The following is a 20,515-nucleotide window of genomic DNA, read 5'->3' as shown; positions in this document are numbered from 1 at the left end:
CCTGCTCGGGTTTTGGCTCAAGTGGCGACGGGGGCGCTGCGCACATACAGCTGACGGCATATGGCTCATCACGTATACCTCCGTCCACCGCGTTTGTCCTCAGTAACAAACCAGTTTAGGAGAGCAACAGCGCGGACTGGCACACACACAAGTTTAAGATTAACGGTCAGACCCTTGAATTTACCACTTGCCGGGCTACACCTACACTTGCCAGATTTTTAAAGGATGACATCATCCTTTTGTACTCAGTTGATCCACTTTTGTGCGATTAATGCGTTGAGTTGACCAGACAGGTTTGTTTATATCAATCAGTAAAATCTACTGTCCCTCTGTTATTTAGGTTTGATTATACTCCCACACTGGGTTTACCTTCACACAACAAGGTAATGACATTATGAAATTTGGAACCAGATGCTATGAATGGCTGTATGGCTGTTGTTGTAGGACAAGTTTGTTATGCAAAATAGTTTTCTTACAAACCATATACCAGAAAAGTGTTCTAAACTTTCTGTCTACAAACTCTAGACTGTCAGTAATTCATACTGATATAAAAAGATTTAAAAGAAATCATGTGAAGAATCCAGAAAAATAATCACTTTTGACAGGAGGTAAAGTCACTGCACTTTTCGTGTCTGTAATGCCAGTTTTTCAGGAAGTGAGGTAAGGATAGCACTCAAAGCGTGTTGCTCTCTTTATGAAGACCACTGTGGTTGCGGTTGCTCTAAAGCCTGCGAAATGTTTTTTTCTTATCAGTGGAGGTTCAGTGTAATGTCCCATACAATCCAAAGGAATGTGGATGTTTAAAAAAACCAAACAATAGCAGCAACAATGCTGCAGTGTCCTTCCGCTCGCTATGATTCCATACTGTAACTTCACAGCACAGAAGTACAGTAAAGTGTCAGACCACGGTGGTGAAGGAGGGGGGCGGTTGTGAGTGGAGAGAGGCCAAGATGCAATTATTTCTTATTGGATCAGCACAAAGTGGCGGCCTTACAGCGCTCTGCTCTGGCCTGGATCAAGACCACTTGTGGTGCTGGCTGAAGAAAGGCGCAAGCTCAGCAGGCACCCGAGGAGAGCGTTCCTCCATTTCCTTGCAAATTTCTAAGATTGTTTGACATCGTGAAGCATTTGATGGTTGAAAAAAAACCTGGGCTTCAGGGATTACTGCCATTTATGGTTTGAACATGGATGGGGATAAAAGCTGCGAGTTACTTTGATGTTTTTATTCTATTGTAACTTGGCTGAAATGTTAGAAGGTGGCTTGTTAAGAATAATTACTGAGTTTTAAAAGCTGGAAATTAAAGTGCTATTATCAGTATAGCTGTAGAACCTGTTTTTGTACCAATTAAGAGTTTAGCAGCGCCAGTCCATTACAAAAAGCTCTGGTATTCAGTAACGTAGCTGTACACTTGCGCAATAAGTTTGTTCTGGTACAATGAAAACGAAACGTGTCTCTGTCAGCACTGCCAATGATTATTGAAGTCCTCAGCCGGGTAGTCAGGCAGGTTTGTGTGTGTCCGCATCTCTCTGTGGCACCAGCAAAACTCCATATGGAAAAAGAGCAATTTTCTGCCAGTTAATACAGAACCACTAAGTGCCTTAAACATTACATATCCTTATTTTTGATAAACGTCTACAGCACTGGAGCAAAGAGTGACGGTTTAGTCTGAACCCTGGATGTGACATTGTGAGGTGTGGATGTAGTGATGCCTGTGATACTGCCAGTCTGTTCTGCTTCACACACTGACTGTTGACTTGACAGATCACACGAAGAACTGAATGGCATGTGTTAGCATGTTCACGTTTTATTTTCTGAGGAAACATGCAAGACGTATGGCACTGTTGTCAGTCACCTACAAATTAAATAAACACACGCACACACACACATACACAGTGACACACACCCAGGCCGTAAAATCCTGGTGGCTGGTGGACACAACCTTTTCATGTCCCGGCTGCTGGTCATTAATCCTGCTCTCTGAAGCACCCGAGAAGAATAGACCCACTGTAGTGCTGGGAGACGAGAGTGAACCAGGAACAAGACCTTTGATACACACTTGTACAAACACACACACACGCAAAATGGAGACCAGGAGTGCCAGTCTGGCAAATTCACAAATGCCCCACTGGCCTAATAATCTTATTGCAAGCATTCAGTTACACTGTTATGTTTTTTGGAAGAGATCTGTTATTAAGGTCGTGTGGTTCACTCTTGTGTCCTTTTCTGTTTTTGTTTCATTCTGGTCAGTGTGTGTGTGTGTGTGTGTGTGTGTGTGTGTGTCAGTATGTCTTTTTGTTAGGGGGTGCGGTTGTCTATCAGTGTCTGGCCTCCACTCAGCCTCTCGCCCAGGCCATATTGTGTTGGCTGCCCCTTCAAATGGAGATAGAATTTCATTGTATTTGCCAGGGAGTGCGAGTCCGTCCTCTACGTGTTTTAGTGTGGCTGCCTGGCGAGCTCCCATGCGTGCCAGGCAGTCCAGGTTATGTAATGACAGAGGTGGACGATGATGTACACGAACGATCATTGCAGGCAGTGCTGGTTTTGCAGGGGGAAGAGAGAGTAGCTCATCCCTTTAAAAGAGTTAATCATTAGCCACGTTGGCACAGTTTGGTAGCCAAGTGGAATGCTGAGGGGTTTGCTGTTTGTAATGGCAACCCTCCCTCAAAATAGACCGCAAGTTTATCACATCACAGCGGCTCCAGCTTGGCCGTATGTCATTCTGACAAGATTTACGTTTTCTGTTCTTCTCTTCTGTACATGCTATAATCTGTTTTCCTCTTGTATCAACAGTGAGGACATTTTTGTGCAGGTGTTCACTTTCCACAGTGGCCAGTGTTGTGTAATAGTGATTGTAAACTGCTGCGCTGCTTACCACAGGCATGTCTGGAGAAGGCTCGGCCAGGATCTTATTGGTGAGGTTTGTGCGATTGTGTAATGCATGGGTGAGGCTGATGGCTGCCTGAAAGAAAAAATGATAACACACGTGGTAGTTTATCAGTTACTGGATATTCAGATTTGAATGAAGGAATTAAACCCCACCTTCAGGAGATTGAGCTCTCTACTGAGAAGGCTGTGTCACTGCGAAAGAGCATGCTTTGTGTGCGTATTGATTAGTGATGCAGGCAAGGTTTTATATTTCACGTCTAGATATCTTAACCTACTCCGTTTTTATTTCTCTCTCTGGGTCCCATGACACCCCTCTGAGACCACACCCCTCGACAATGACACACACTTTGCATGGTCACAGATCACAATCTCCGGGTGTCTGTTCAGCAGACCAGGTGATCTGTGCTTAACTTAAACCTGCAAACATACCTGTCGCTTCACCTCCTCCAAAATGTGTTTCTCACTCTCACTTTAGAGCCGCTGTTGTCGTATCTCTCCTCATCCTCCTCCACGAGGATTTCCATGTTTATTGTCTTATCCCAGTCACATGACAATGGAAAAATATGTGTGTGTGTGTGTGAGGGAGGATGAAGGAGATGGAGAAAAACAGTTAAGTACACTTTTATAATTAATAAACTTTTCTAATGATATTCATGTCTTTATATGGGTTTATATAGAACCTATTCCTCTCCTGTCCTTCTTCTTCTCTCTCCTCTTTCTCCTTTCTCCTCCTTTTTTACCTCTCCTGTCCTCGCTTCTCCTCTTCCCTCCTCTCATTTCTTCTCCTCTCGTTTCTTCTCCTCTCGTGTTCATTTCTATTCTCTGGAGTGGACAAGACAGAAGAAGTAATTCTGCCTTGTCCACTCTTATCTTCCTCCATTTCTCTCCTCTCCTCTCCTCTCCTCTCCTCTCCTCTCCTCTCCTCTCTTCCGACTCTCAAGTCCTTTGTCTCAGAGTGTAAGGCGTCCCTGAAGTAACAGTGAGTGAGGATTGGAGGGGATTTCTTCTCTGCGGGAGGGTAAGAGGGCTTTGGGAGAAAATCCTCCCGACCCTGCCGCGGATCTGCCGAGCAAATCAAGGCAGCAGGCGATGCTCCAGCACAATCCTCCCCGGCCATGTCACTGTCACTGAAGCAGAGCAGTTGCACTAACCCCTGGACTGCCTCCCTTAGCTGCACTCTTTAAAAGCCCTGTGAAATCCGTGAAACAGCCTTCAAAAGAATCCAGATGTGCTTTGTCTCTCTCATGGCGCTGTGAGTCTGTGTTGTACCATGTTCATCTTTGAGGAACGCTCTATTACCTGGCATGCCTTCATGTTATGAGATTTGTTGTCTTGTGGGGAGTTCTGAGGCCTGCTTCTGGTTTTTTATCTCTGTGGCCACACTCTGCAGTATGATCCATAACCAAACCTACAAACTTTCTGAAACAAGATATTTAAAAAAAAAAAAAGAAGTTGGTCTATATGTATGCTGTGGGTTGCACACATGCTTGTGTGCATTTGTTATTTACTGCATAGCCCCCGTAGGCAAGCTGTGCTCTGACATTGTCAGGTAAGGTCATATAAAGAACACCTCATTTTAGATGCTGTTAATTATGCAGGAGTGTGGTCGACTGCCGTCACTTGGGAAGGTCATTTGTTCCTCACCCCATTAAAGGGCACAAAACTCTACAGATTTTGGTCCGTGTGTGTTTTGTCAGTGTAAAACTGCTCATTTTTGTTGTGGTTTTGCAGATCTACTGATGCTGTGCTGGCATCCTGTTTGAGGTTAAAACTACCTTTAAACAGTTTCAGGTTTTGCAGTTGTCTTCCATTTGATGTCGGTTCACACTGCAAACAGCAGTGTATTTACACAAGATGTGTTTGTGTACACTGTGTAGGTATGTCTCTGCATGTTTATATATATTCCTTGACTGTTTATGTTTACGGTGTTTTTGCTGATGCCGCCATATTGCAGCCTCTAAGCGAGGGCGTCTGTTTCACCTAATTGAAGGTCAATATTTGCATGAGCATTCCTACAAACAACTTTCCCAGCTTGGTCGAGAACACAGGCTACTAGTGTACTTCAATAAAATCGGAGTGCCTGTCATATTCTAGTCTAGCATTGCCAGGCACATCTCTCTACACTCCTGCACATTTGTCCTGTGCCAAAGCTGTGAAGTGGTCGTTCAGAGCACGCTATTATTCTGCAAGAGATGGAAAAAACCAAAACCCTGCTGGCTGATTTTGTAAAACCAATCAGAATTGTCAAGTGGGTCCCTAAACGTTGCAAGGCACACCGGTTATCTTGCTAAATACTGTTGGGAATGATTCTGAGAAACATTTTGCACACTGCTAATTAAATTCACCAAACATGTGGGAATTTCCCTATTTGAAAAAATATTGCTTATAGAGACAGGGACTCTGAAAACTTCAAGAGTGGCTGGAAGAGAGAAAAGACAGGAAACAGGATGCAGAATTCAGCCAGTAAGGCATATTGCAGTGGCCTACATCTTTTGAATCAGACTGTTTAAAGGGAGTTTTAACCTGAAGTCTGTGAGCAACTTGGGTATTGAGTTGAACTGATTGGTTGACTTAATAATGAGTCAAATGAAAACGATGGGAGATTATTTTGATTTTGATAATTGATTGCTTTAGTTCATGTCCAAGCTTCTCCTCTGTCATATAAGTATGTATATAGTAGTGAACTGAATACCTCAGATGTTTGGAGACACTGCCTTAGGAAATGACATTTCACCGAACAAACAATTAACCTTAGATGCAGCCTTATTTGGGTCTTCTACATACATACAATACAGGAAACAAAGGTCCAATTAAGGATTATTAGTATTGCATATTTAGCTCATTTCCTGCAAATGTCTGATACTTTTCAAGACAACCCACTATTTTTCATACTATACTGCTCTGATATGTGCATGTAGTCTAATCATGTACTGATTTTAATTCATTTTTGGAGTATGAAATGGTGGTGGACCGAGGTGTAGCTCATCATTATCAATAATTAAATCTACATTAATTTCTGTAATTTGGTAATTAATTTTGGTACGAGTCTGATGGCTGCCTGGAGCTGTAGAATTGCATTCAGAAATGGTATGCATGTTATTAAGTTAATGGAAAAGTATGGTTTGCCTTAACTGTTCAAAGAGAATGCAGCAAAATTGCTAAGCTTAGATCCAGCTGTACAACAAACGAGTGAGACTGGTTTTTAAAATGTTTTTGATAGAGAAAACGATGATGACCAGCAATAGTCAACGTGTCCTTTGTAAACAGTCCTTCACAGATCAACTTCTTGGCTCAACTTAGGCCTACCAGGCTTTTGATAGTTTGATAGTGCCCTCTGTCAGTTTTCTGGTTCAGTGAGGAATTATTGGTGACATTACATGTGCACTCACTCTCTCACTCTCAGTGTTACCACCAACTAAAATGGTATCTAATCGTTAACAACATGCCTTACCGGACTTCCACTCCTCCTGTACTACTGAGTACTACTACTTAGTGTTAGTTTAAGATGATGTTTTACTGAAAAGTTTTAAAATCTTTCACAATGATGAAACAGACTGCTTGTGCTGCTGAGTTTATCCATAAACCCCATAGTCAAACAAAGGATATGGCAGTAGGTGAATCATCCACAATGTACTGCAGCCTCAGTGAAGTAATCTCGTGTCACATTTGTCACACTGTCATGGTGGATTAACAGTCAATAACAAACGGCCAGATGATGGTGCGGCTCAGCGTGAGCCGCCCTGTTAGGGAAGTTATGGATGGAAGGTAGAGAAAACAGCTTGTTTAATATTGTATAGATGCTGTGTCACGCAGGCTCACCCAGTGTAGTTGAGAAAATAAACCGATGATGAAAGAAAGGGCTGCATGTTTATCCTCGGCGGCTGGATACTAAACTCAAGGTTTTCATCACCTTTCTGGGAGAGCAAGGCTGGATGAGGTGGGCTGGACTGTGGGTGAACCTTAGGAGAGGCAGAATGCGGGCACATAGTTGAGGCTAACATATGGCAGCCCTGTACACAAGGTCCATCCTTCAAACCAGTTTCTGTACCATACTTTCATATCCAGCACCCATGCATGAGATCTGCATTGTATGTCAACACATGCTTGACTACAGAGGCACATAACAGTAAAGTTAAACTAACTGGATTATAGATCTTGATGTGATTTGGGATTTATAGGCATAATTAATACAAAAGCTTTGGCTTTGAAAGCCATGGTGGCATATGTTTTGGGGATAAGCATAGAGAAAAGCTGTAGGAAGCTCTTCCTCACTCGGAGGCATTACAGTGGTTTCTATTACGTAATCCTCTTGTCCTCAGCAACCTCAAATAGTCAGCAGTCCCAGTGTTTGCACCCAGGTAGTCCCCCACCTCCTCCTTTTTTTCCTGCTCTGCGCTGTCAGCACAGTGCTATGGAGCAACCCCAGCTTAGTCGCTGCAGACTTTGATTTTTCATCAACACTCTGCAACTCTAACATGCTTAATTGCACTGTGCGCATCCTCTGAGGACTTGCCTTTTGCCCCACTGTCAGATGACCGGTTGTCAGGCCAGTGTCTGTGCAAGGAGAAAGGAGAAGGAGGTGGTGGTAGGGTGGGCACATGGTGCTACTGCTGCATCTGTGGCTCCAGGGTGAATGTCATATTTCACTCTGACACCCACACCCACAGGGAGACCACAAGCTGCGGGTGACCAGCTGAGGAGATCAAGGGTTCAGCTCCCTCGACTCCTCTTCTCCTTGTTTTCCAGGACCCTCTCTTTTTTTGGTCTCACTACTGAATAAGTGTGCTGGAAGCAATCTGAGAAGATGATTAGGATTCTTTGAGAGTGTAGTAGCTGGAGCAGCGGGGCTGGGTTTCTACTCACTGCCCCTGAGTAGGGTGTCTATTACTGTGGGAGTGCTGAAATAACACACAAGAAGGAGATCAGGAGAAACCCCAGTGAGAGTTTTGGAGAGGGAAGAGGAGGGGTGGAGAGTGTAGAGTGGAGAAATCAATTTGTCTTTGAGTGAAAAGAGGGTTAGACATACGCAAGCACGTTGTTGCAGAGGTGAACAAAAAACTGCCTTGTGTGCAATTACATGAGTTCAAAATTGTCTTTATGACAAGCCATGTATCAAGATTGTAAATCTTGAGTTAACGTCTTGAGTAAAATTCCATGGGAGATTTATTTTTTTTTTTGTCAGTGTGAAAGTATAATGTTTCTTTGTCAGCCTGTGAAATGGATGGTCTATCCGGTCTTGTGAGAGCGAGTTGTCCCTGTTGCTAAGCCAGCAACAGTCTCTCTTTCATTGGTCATAGTCGTGTGTTTTGGCCTGCATGATTGGTCATATTGTTATCAGCATTACAGATGCACAAGTCATAGGTTGGATGGTAACTCGATGGCTTTGGAGTGGCTACAAGGATGGAGAGAGGGCATGTTGTTCCTGGACTGTTCTGACATTTTCCTCTTCTGTTACTCAAGTGTAGCCACAAAACTCAAAAGCTGCAGTTTGCTTTGCAGAGAGTATTAGTGTTTCATCCCATCAATCTATGTAATGTGCTGTTTATTGCTTTTCTGTGTAACTACAGTGTTATCAGATTATCCTTAGTGCAGTTTTTCAGGGTGAACATTGTGTTTAATTGTATTCTGCCTCTCACTGTCCAAATCTTTTCTCTCCAGTCTGTGGTTCTATAAACAAACCTGTATAAAGATTTGAAATTTGAAAGATTTAAAATTGTTATCCCTCTAAAGCAAGACTAAACCTTTAATCTGAGGGTGATATTCATTGATGTGTTTATTTTCGCCCTTTGTGAGTCATTTTTAGTGAGTCTTATATGATCAGTTGTAATATTCATCAAATTCAGCAAACCCAACATGTAGCCCAGCAGGTGAAGTATGTTTTGTTGTTCACCATTTTAACTGCTGAAGGACATTTTCTGTTGATGTGTGGGTGAAGACGAGACCTGTCATTCATCCTCTGCACAACCTACGTGAAATGACGTCGCTTCCAACCACACTCCTGTTGAGTCTTGCCAGACCACAATGAGCAGAGTGAAAACTGTGGCCTTAGAAGACGTAGTCTGCCAAGACCTGCCAAATGTGATTTTACTTGTGTTTGTGACAGTTTTTTTGCTAGGTGTCAGTTTGTGCTTGTGTGTGTGCTATGCATGTATATCTGCATCTCCATATATATGTCTGCGTCTGACCATAAAAGCCAGAGTGTATTCTCACTGAATCTGAAACCCTGGTCCTGATCAACATTTTCTTCAATCCGTAAACCCAAACCTCAGCTGTGCAGTTCGCTCTTCACTACCTCCTTTACTTTGTTCCCTTTGTTCAGGTGCTGGTTAACTTTGAGAGTATGCATAGTTGTACTTTTCTTCAATTTGTAGTCGGAATGCTTCAGCAGTGAAAGTTGTCCTTGCCAGTCCCCAGATTAGATTTTCTTGGTCTTTAGATTAGATTTCCACACTCGGTTTAGCAGCTCACTGGAGGGCACATCTTGCCATTTGTTTAAATTTTGTGGATTCAAGTTTATGACTTCCTCATCTGCTACTTAAATGGTCTATAAACACATTTCTTCCAGAAAGTTATTTTGTTAGGTCGTGTGTTGTAGGTTTCACAGCACCTGTCCCTGCTGCAATTGTTTCATGTCTTCATCTTTTTACTACCTATAATAAAACATTTTCAATGTTTTATAGTCATGTTTATTACTGTACATTGTCATTAAATTAAAATAACCATGAATTAACCCTTCTCGATTAAGCTTACTGAAAAAATAATGAAATCATTAACAGTAATTCCACCAATCCACTCTTCCTACACAGCTCATCTCCAAGTATTGCCTTCTCAAAACCTCTTTGAAGACCTGGGACATTTTAAAAGGCCATAATCAACTTTGTCAATCAATCAATCAATCAATCATTTCGCTGATTGGTCCACTCTCTAGAAGTGAATTTCGACCTGAAGAAATCAAGAACCATGAATCATATTTTTTGTGTCCATGTATTTTTTTTTAACTGGAGGGGGGGTGCCCAAATATACCTATTTGGAACAGTTTGATTGTTTGGTCTCTGGTCTCTGCTTGCTGCTTTCTTAAGAACTCATCCAAACTGCTTCACACTTGACGCTGGGTTATCACAACATTACTGCATCAATGGGCAAAACTTCCCTCAGAAATACTGTAAAATCTTGTGGAAAGCCTTCCCCAAAGATTGGAAGCTATTACAGCTGCAAAGCCATCTATGTATGTAGACTGCAATGTCGTTAAAGTCCCTGTGGGTTGTCCAAATACTTTTGTCCACGTAGTGTATGTTGTACATTTTGGGTGGGCAGTACAATTATTACTTAGTTTCTTGTACCAGTACTCATGGTGCTTACAAGTAAATTAAGCATGTGCCAACCGCCATCTACTGTCAGCTTTGTTTTTGCTTACATTTTTTAATGTGAAATTCCTTTTCTCTGACTGACCTTTTTCTCTGGGCGGAACGGTGATGCTGTGGTTAGCACTGCAGCCTCACAGCAAGTCAGTTCCAGGTTCGAATCCCAGTCTGGGCCCTTCTGCCCTTCCGGGGGTTTTCTCTCCGTGCCTGTGTGGTATATAGAAAATGGATGGATGTTTTTCTCTGCAACCTCTCGTTTTTGTCTCTGTGTGTGTATCTGAAAACCTGCTCTTGCTCGCTTGCCCTCTCATTTGTTTATTCAAAGTTTATGAATATTGAACATGTTGTGTGTCCAAATTTGAGAGGTACACAAACTAAGTGCTGTCAGTTCATTGGTTTCCCCCACAGAAACTCACAATTTACCCCCTCAGTTGCCATGTTGGTGAACTTATTTCCTGCACATCAAGCTGTGACTAAATGCATTTAAACAATTAGATGTAAGACACTTGGCTTTGCGTCATGCTTAATGATTTAGCTTTTCTGTAACTGCTGCATTGTACTGTATTGTGGTGTCTCATTCAGCTCGGAAAACGGTGACATAAACCAGTTAAATGTAAGTCACTAAGGTTTGTTTTGTGTGGCACCTTTCAGAGGGTAAGGTCATCATGAGTCTCGGAACAGTAAAGCTGTTAAAAAATAGACCATAAAAACAGTAAAAAGAAACAATAAACAACAACAAAAAGTTGAACATTTTCCTATAACCTTGTGGTGCTGTTTTAGTAACTGTGATAGATAAGCAACCAATAAGTGCCTCTATGAGATTGTGGTGACATGTGGCAATTTCAGCTTAGCGTAGCATCACTGAAATTGGCATGTGATGTATATTGGGTACTTTCCAGCAGGTTCAAACAGGTATTACCCAGTCAGAACCAATAAGTGGAGCTGTCTCCTCTGTAATTGACAATTTGCTTCATCATACAGCTGATACTCAGTCTGTAGTCCTGAAGTGAGCCAAAGTGTACCTGAAGTTACACTAAGATTGCAGTGTTATCTAGTAACCTGGCATGACAGAAAGCTCTTACAGTAAATATTCCCTGAGGGGAAACATTGTCTGAGGTAACATAATGATCCAAAGTGTGTATATCCATACAGAAGAGCAAGTGTAGCCTGGCTTAGGGCATGTTCGGAGACACTTGTTCACCTGTATTGGATGACAAATCAACCTTACGTAGCGGGGCAAGAACTAACAGGAAATCAATGTATCCAGCCACCTATCCTACATCAATACAGTGTCTCACTTGCTCGGCATAAGCTTGCTCATCTCACTGGCTCTCTCTCTCTCTCTCTCTCTCTCTCATCTCTGTCTTTTTTCTCTGTTTTCTCGCTATGTCTCTGCAGTGTGCTTCTTTGAAAGCCACAGCATCTCTATTTTAAGGACGTCTTTGTTTCACTGCTTTGTATTCAAGTGATCAGGCTCACAGGCAGGAGGATGCAGCTCCGAAGACGAGTGGGATGGTGGGAGAGGAGGGAAGACAGACAGCTTTTGGAGTCAGGTTTCTTCTAACCAGATCGGTATAAGGTGATGACAGCTGGAGGAATGCATTGCTAATTCCCCCATCGCGGGTCACTTACCTTCCACCAGAATTTGAACAGTCTGGGAGGTCAGGGGAGATAGAAAGGTCCATCTCTGACATGTGTGACATATACTGTATATGCACACTATGTTTTGATCTCATTCAGAAGCAGTGTGTGCTTGCAGGAAAGATGGGTTTGTTAATGTACCTTGGAACCAGACGGTGTGGCCTCATGTGGCCTTACCTAGTGAGCAGACTAGACTGGCCCTCCTAGCAGCGAGTAGTACAGCCAGTGACACATTTCTGTCTCTCTGCTAATGCAAAAGTTGGCCAGTTAGTTTGCAGTAGAGTGGGCATGGTTTGATTTCACACTAGAAGGTAACCTTTATTTGAATCTAACAATAGTAAGACAACAAAATCCCTTCGAGCCTTAACTAAGAATTTCTTCTCACAGTAACTATTTTCCATTTTCTGTAAGAGTTTTTTGTAAAGAAATTAGACACCAATGCATGTTCATTTGTGCCTTGTGCTTTGTTACTAAGCAGCATCCAAGTATTGGCACTTATCTTGATATCTTGATCCTTCTTGGCGTTGTGTTTACAGTACAGTGAGGCTTTGTTTCTTTAGCTCTCAGTTATTGACAGCTGTTACTGTAAAGATGGACATTTTAAAGTATATTGCAAGCAAATACTAGAAACTTTAGGGTTCAGGGGGGTTTGGGCATGGGCCTTGATTATAGAAGTACAGATCCCTTTAGTATTTCCATCCATAAATACTTCGAACAAACACAAAAACCTATGTGGTATGCATGCAGCAAGTAACCTCCAGTGCAATTTATTGTTGACATGAATTCTGTAGGTTCAGCATTTCACGACTCCTCATGCAAACAGACAGATTTACTGAGACGGCTTTAGCTGCACTTGATTGTCGTGTGTGATTGATGAGCTGTCTCACAGCCCTGGAGCTGTAGTCTTAAGATATAGTGGCTGCAGACCACATACACGTTTGATAGCCTTCTATAAGATTGTCCCACTTGGTAGATCGAGTCACTACTGTAGGCCGGAGCCAGGTACTGAGAACACAAAATGACCATATACAAGAACTCTGTGTGTCTCTGACTCTCTCCTACGCATTTACACACACTGTTTTTCTCCTCTATCTTGTTATTCTGCGTCTTGCACTCTTTCCCTCCCTCCCTCCCTCTCTCTCTCTCTCTCTCCAGCACATGCGCTCACACACACCTTCACTTTGGGAGAAACAAACACATAAACAGATGGGTTATGGCACATGGCATTTGTATATGTGCAGTGGGTTTGAAGGGTAGCTGACGAGGCACTGATGCGTCAGGAGAGTCTCTGTTGACAGGCCACTAATGCAGCGTGGCACCGGGCAGAATGGGCAGCCGGGGCACACAGCGGAGGAGGGAGAGAAATCTGTAAACCGACACTTAGGCTGAATGGACTTGTTTGTCACTGTGGGTAGCAATTACTTGGACTGGCCTGGCTTTGAGTAAACTCCCTGATCAGAAGGGTGCCCCTCTGCCAGGCCAGGAGAGGAAGGCGGGGACAGAGGCCATGTTGATGCATTCTGCGGCCTAGCCCCCGTGTTTGAACACACTCAGGCTGAGCTTCCACCTGTTGACTCTTTCCCTGTGTCTGTGTTTGTGCAGACAGTGGTGAAAACACCAGCAGTTCCAACTTAACAGGTCCAATTAACGTAGTCACAGATGTGCAGATAAGGCATGGTGCCGGGTCATACACAGTGTTACAGCACTGTTTGCTCTACCTGCTGCAGCTTCACACAGGATGCACCACAGCAGCTGCAGAAAGAGGAACTAGCACAGGCTTTTCCATCACTGGGGAGGAATCCGCAAGAGTGACTTCATAGAAAAATAGATAACTTCAGTGAAAACAAAAATAACTGCACTGAACTGACTGCTGCTGTAATAAAATGAATAATGAGTCACTCTCACACAAATGCAGTTTTCTTAGGCCACAATGTAGAAACAGAACAGATATTTATACACAGATATAATATTTTACTGTTATAACAAAACTTTCTCTCCTACCAAAAAAGATTGAAAACTGATGTTGCAGCTGAAGGTATCTAATGAGAGGTATAAACCCCAGGGGGATATTTTCCTCATACTAATGAGTTGCTTCACTGTGTAGTTAAAGTGAGCTTCCAATCAACTGAACTTAAGACGTTCATCTCATCACAGGTTTGCCTCACTCTTTTCAGTTTCACTGACTGAGAGAGAAAATATAAAGCAGCCAACTGTGAACGGCAGGTACAATAAGCTGCGTGGGAGAATTTGCAGTGTGATCTTGACATCCACGCATCAGTGAAACTTGTGTGCGCAGAGAGGACAGTTTTTGAAAATGTCAGTTCCTCTTTCTATATTTATCTGCTGCAGCCCCCCCAGCCCCCATGCTTTGTCACTCTTTTATTTCATTTGCACGCCACTCATGCTGTGTTTTCATGTTCGGTGTCAAGCTGTCCACAGGCAGTTGAAGTTTCTTTGACAGACACTCGGTATCTGTTTCACTTCTGTTACAGTAACTCCCCACGAGGTCCCGGCGTCGGTTAGTTCGCTGCTGCTGTCCCTAATGTATTTGTTTCATGTCAGAAGACATTTTTGCCTTTGAGGTGGTGAATCAAACCCAGCGTTTAAGACTCAGGAAACACTAATAGTGTGTAACTGTAATAGCTGGGTTTACACTACAGTCGCAAATTGCTAATGATATATCAGCTCTATATATAGTATCACTTACCAATCAGGGACTTTAGGGCCGTGCTACTTTCCATAATCACTACCCGCAGCAACCCTGGAGACATGGTTTCCTGGTAGCCTTCCTCATAATATACCAAAGTTTGCTTTGCCACATATACTTATTAATGCTTCAGAACCATGGAAGAGGAAAAGATAATGAGAGTGTGTTGTGAGGCTGAAACTGAGAACTAAATTGGGAGGGAGTGGCACTAAAGAAGGAATTGTGCATTTCTGTGTGTGTCAGAGAAATGGAGAGAAATACAGAAAAGAGAGGCAGAAAAAATGGAGTTGCTGAGTGAAACAGAGGGTGGTCAGTCTTTCAGTGTTTTACAGGATCAGATATCATATCTGCTGAGGATACGTATCGATCGGCATTAACAAAAGACTAGCATGCTTGACTCCATTAGCAGACCCGTTGGTTTCAAGTCTAGGGCTCTCTGCTAGCTGTATTAAATCTGTCTCTGTATTTTGATGTGAAAATGAATGTACATACATGCCTAATGAATACCTAATTCAAGATTTTTTTTTTTTGCTTCGTCAGGTTCATGACAACATTTGTGTCAACATTTCCTAATTAGCCCCAAACACAATGTACAGCTAAGGATGGTGGGAATGTCATTTTACAGATGCGCTGCTCTGATGATAGCGCTGTGGAAAGTCATGGGATCACCAAGTTATAAGATTTTTCTCCTGATGGGGGAAGATGATGGGTGATCAAATCAGTAGTTGTTGAGACATTTTACAAAAACCACAAATGCTAACTTCTCGTGGTGCTATCAGAAAAGTCATTAACAAAGTCATAAGGATTCATCCACTGGGAAACATTTATGTCTGTACAAAATGAAAATTTGGCTAGTCCAGGCTATGCCTTGAACACCATCAGTGTCACCTCTCCTGTCACACCCATCAGTGGCCTCGAACCACTCTGTCCCTCTCGCTTCACAGCCAAAAGCTGTGCAATAAATACTTTGCTTAATAATTAAGTTCTTTGAGGTAGTCAGCAGGGATTTGACAGCATCAGCATCCCCCAAAAAGTGGTCAACATGTACAGAGGCGACGTTGACGTGGAAAGGCTGTCCTCCTAGCTGTCAGTGTTTATGGCAGTTTTGCAGGCCCACAACAGTTCAACTGACAGTACAACTAAAGGACTCCTGATTGGAAGACGAATGCGGCCACAGCTGCACACATGCAATTCAGGGACAAGGCGCACATTCCCTCTTCTGTGACTGTGACAGGCATCTTAGACTGTATTTGAAAGCAGAGCCTCCATTGTATGAATACCTCAACAACCTTTTTCTCCTTAACTAAGACCAGACATGACCAGACCAGTGGTGATGTCCCAGTTCACAGTCTAATCCCTGTAAGTAAAGGGAGCCAAAATGTTGAGGTTTCATGCAGCTAGGATATAAATATAGCTATTTCTGTTTACTTGGGGTTGTTTTTCCAAAAAAAAAGTTTGTTAAATGTATTACCTGAATATTTTTTTTTCTTCACCTTTTTTCTTCATGAGAGCGGACCAGTTGACTTACTGCTCAAACTTCATTTCTAAGTGAAATGACTGTTATTTAATTGGACGGTTACGCCCACAGGCGCTTACACATACACAGTGACACTAAGCATACACACCAGTTCCCATTCTGCTTAACACACAGGTGTCATCCAGTCAAGACCACTGACACATTCTCCACTTTCTTGGTCTAACTATTGTCATACTTTTGGGGGGGGGGGGGTTAATCTTTGTCAAATAAGATATAATTAAAGGATGTGTATGAGTTTTATGTAGTTCTGTTTCCAAGTAGAGGGTGAGAATGAAGTGATGAGACAGCTACATTTAGCAGAGTTTTTTCTTACCCAAACAGGTAGAGCAGTACTGAGCCACAGTGGCTTTTATACACTAGGTGGGCTCCCTCTTTTAATGGATTTTGTTTCTATCATAACACCACAGTCATATGGACAGAAGGGGGTCAGTTTACTGGAAGACCACACGTCTGAAATAATCTGCCTTCAGAACAGAGAGAACCCTTTCTGAATACTCCCAAATTTTCCTGCTTTGCCGCCCGTGTCTGCAGTTTATGGGGTGAAAGTCCAAAAATATGTCATCTGTATGGTTGTCTGTAAATGCGCAAACCACTCATTTGGTCTAAATTATAGTCTGCGGTTGCTCCAAAACAACATGAAGTCTCTCTTAAAGCATAATGTTTGCATTTTAGGTGTTGCCTAAACTATATAAACTATGCCTCTACACTATATTGTATAGGTAGTTGTGTGTCACATATGTGAAAGTGCATCATGTGACCATACCACAAGGGAGCTCCTGTTTCCATTTACTGTAAATGAAAGCAGCTTTGCATAATGTGAGTCTGACTTGCTTGGGTCCAGTGGGTAGCATATGGTTGTCATTTATGATAGCATCATGAAAGGTTGGTTTTACACCTTCACGATTGTTGCACTTCCCATTTTGGTCCTGGTCTTCAATCTTATCATCTTCTCTGCTGTCGCTTGCAGGGATGTTAAGCCTCCTCGCTCTCTAGTTCCTAACCAGACTGTGTGTCTGCAGCCCGGTCCCTGGCCTTGCTAATCGTTACATCTGTGTAGAGCAGCTTTCCTGTCAATCATCACCACAGTGGCAGTTTTGTTCCCGGGCCTCTGCTCCCCCCCACCACCACCACCTTCCCGTCAGAACCCCTCAGTCTGAGGAACAGAGGACAAAGGGATGACGGATGGGTGAAGGTCCCTCACAGGGAAGTACAGTATAGAAGGTGTGTGCTGTAAAGGGTGACAATGAGCACATTCAGGCAGACACAATACAGTGCCTCGGCCAGCAATTTCAGCAGCCTGTGAGAGTAGCCCAGCATCAGGCCAATACAGAACGCTACTGCAGTCAGCCAGCAGCCGCACAGAGCCAGGGGTAATCAGCAAGTCCTGAAAAACACTCCTGTTTACTGGGACTGAAATAAAATAAGAGAGGAAACACAAGGCAGAGCAACACAGAATGTGTGTGTGTGTGTGCGCAGGGGGTGGGGGGCGCATGTGGACAGTCCACGAACAGGACATGAGAAGAGGAGAAAAAAATGAGAGTGCGCATGAGCAGGTGTATGGTAGAAGAGGTTGAAAAGAAAAACAAAAAAGAAATGGAATCAAGCAATTAGACATAAAGAGAAACATCTTTTCCTTTTGACTTATCCCGTCATCTGGCTGTGAGTCCCACCAGGAGACCACGAGTTGCCGGCCTGTGAGGGTCCATGTTCCCTCTGCCTGCCTTCTGATCAGCAGCCCAGCCATCCTCGTTCTGTGTGCCGGCTCGCTGCTGTGTGAGTGTGTTTATTTTAGAGTGTGTGACTCACACTTCCTGTGCTCCGCCAATGAGGCAAAGCTCTATGGAACAGCAGGACCTCCGTTCATTCTCAATTCTCTCTTTCTCTTTCTGTTTCTCTCCCTCTCTCTCATGTTGCACTGCTGATAGGCCTAGCCTGAGTTCTGCGTAATGCGGGGGCTTGCTTGAATGGATGCCACTCTGGAATTCATTTACAGATGTAGCACAGTGGCACTCAGGCTGCAACTGCAAGATTTAAACAAGTCATGCTTATGTAGGTAGACGTGTCACCAGGAAAAAAGCTGCTGGTTTTTTTTTCTTCGCTCACCGCTACAATAAGATAAATTTGCTGATAAGGAGGTGATAATTAACCCTCCAGGGTTCTGCGTCACGGGGAAAACCCCATGTAAGACCTGTTTGTAATCCTATCTGTGGGCAGAGTGCCATCGCTGCTGAGTTGAAGAAACAGCAGCAGACACTCCTGCTCTGAATCTGTAGGTGCATGTTTTTGGTTTCACAGTCCTGGTTGGTTGCATTAGTGACAATGAATATCACATTTGATGCTATCACTGTGGTTTGGGGACGGTGTGAGATGCTACAGGAATACAAGTCGCTTTTAGTTTCTTCACGCTTCTGCATCTTCCTTCTCCTCCTCCTCCCCTTACATTTGTACAGTGAAAACATTCATTTAGTGTCTTCCTTTCTCCCTGTCTCTCCCCATTGCTCATTTTTTGCCTCACCCCCAGCCTTCTCTCTCTCTCTCTCTCTCTCTCCTTCTCTTTCTCTTTCTCTCTCCCTCTCTCAACAACACACCCACTCAAACAGTCATATCCGCTCTCACTCTCTGGCTCTCCCTGCGTGTCTCACAGTGCCTGTGAAGCGTCTCTGAGGGGGAAGACCAGACTGCTCTGTCAGGTAATCTAATCTCTCTCTCTCTCTCTCTCTCTCTCTCCCTTTCTCTCTCTCTCTTTCTCTCTCTCCCCCTCTGTCTTCCTTTCATCTTAAAATCCATCTCTGTCTTCTTCTTTCGCCTCAGTGTTTCCCCCCTTCTCTTTCCCTCCTTATCATTACTTTACTTGTCAGCAATTCAGTTATATAGTCACTGAAGTGTGTGGACTTCTACATTTGATAGCTTGTTGTCTTAAATTTGACATTTGGTACTTAAAAATCTAGCACCTTATCACCTGAGGAAGTATGTTGTGAGTTAAAGGATTTAGATTTGTGAATGTCAAAGGTTCCTTTTCAGTGGGCAGCATACCTGCTGTGTTTTAGCATGTCAGAGAGTATCATTGAACTGCACAGACATTATAACACAAGGATAAAACTTCACAGATTTGATTAAAGTTGGAAAGAGTCTCTGTTGTGCTGCATGATTCCTGATGAATGCCTGTTGTGGAAGAGAGGTCCCTCCTCTCTTGATCTTGCCTCAGATTTATCCCTTTTTCCTAATCTACAGTTAAAGCCGATAGTCTAAGTGGTTACGAAAAAGATGCTTTCCATCTGTGAAGGTCCTGGCTGCAATTAAAATGACAGAAAACCCTGCAACCTGCAGTTTGGTCCAAGATTTGCTCAGTTTGTTTTTACAGTTGATTATGTCACCAAAGGACCAGATTTTTTGCTGCCGGGGTGTTATTAAAACTCTCAGTGCAATGTTCTGCCGTTGAGGTGTGCATTACCCGACTCTGCCATGCCACTGTTTGATTTAAAAGCCAGTATTGACCCGCAGTTCACTGGCTTGTGTTTAATCAAAGTGAACACTGCGACGGTTGTGAACCACCAGTCTTATCAGAGCCCTGTGAAATCCTTCTCTACACCCTCTCGCCTCAGAGGTACAGTGATCCTGATGCATCCTGCACGGTGCTGAGAGAGAGTGAGTGAGAGCTCTGGTATGTGTTGTTTTTTCACACAGCGTTCTCCTTCCTGCTTCTTACTGACAGCAGTGACATCCCTTGGTGAGTGTGACTCTTGGCCTCTGAGGTTTTATGCTCTCTCTGTTGTCTGGTTCTGGTCTCCTGGGTTTCTTTTCCAGTCATTTACTCTCAAACCAAACTGTTTATTGTTGTGGTTCTGTGATTGGTTAGTTTGACTTTCTAGAGTTTTGGACCAGAGTTTGATTGGCAACTATGTTTTTGGTGGCGGTGGTAAGGGGAATGGCAGTGATTTAACTTTCCATTTACCTTGTACTTCGGGAATGCTGCATAGCCTCTTGTGCAATATCAAATGTTGTATTGCTTCTTTGAGATGATGACTGTTGTGGTTCTTGCTGTGACAGACAGTATTGTATGTATTTGTCTGCTGTGATGTCAATCCATCAGCACTCAAAGAAGGTGAGATGTCAAGGGTCATGCCAGCGTGGCATGCTGAGGCCAAGCATTTCCCCTCCTCACTTCCTGCTGCCAGTGTGCGTATGTAGTCAGAAAGGATGCTGGGAGATAAATTTAGACCTCCAGCTCCCTCTCCATCTGCCGTTGCTCAGAGTAGGCTGGTTTCCATGGGAACCTGCACCAGGCTACCGCCAGTAAGAGAGAATCAGGGGAGAGATGTGTGTGTGTGTGTGTGTGTTTGTATGTGTATTTTTTTTTGTGTGTGTGGGGGGATATGACAGCA

General features: G+C 43.3%; 1 protein-coding gene across 2 annotated transcripts in view; it reads left to right on the top strand.

The window, feature by feature from the left end:
• Positions 1 to 20,515, top strand: part of LOC124064521 (transcription factor HIVEP3) — a 40,249-nt gene that overhangs the window by 539 nt on the left and 19,195 nt on the right. Inside the window, exon 2 of one of the 2 annotated variants that reach the window (XM_046399070.1) lies at positions 18,778 to 18,823. The exons of the other annotated variant lie outside the window; for it this stretch is intronic. The gene's annotated coding sequence lies outside the window, so the exon portion shown is untranslated. The remainder of the gene's footprint in view (positions 1 to 18,777; positions 18,824 to 20,515) is intronic. 2 annotated transcript variants of the gene reach the window in all.

This window comes from Scatophagus argus, chromosome 9 (genome assembly GCF_020382885.2).
Source record: "Scatophagus argus isolate fScaArg1 chromosome 9, fScaArg1.pri, whole genome shotgun sequence".
Lineage (NCBI taxonomy): Eukaryota > Metazoa > Chordata > Actinopteri > Scatophagidae > Scatophagus > Scatophagus argus.
This window is presented reverse-complemented; position numbering and strand designations above follow the sequence as displayed.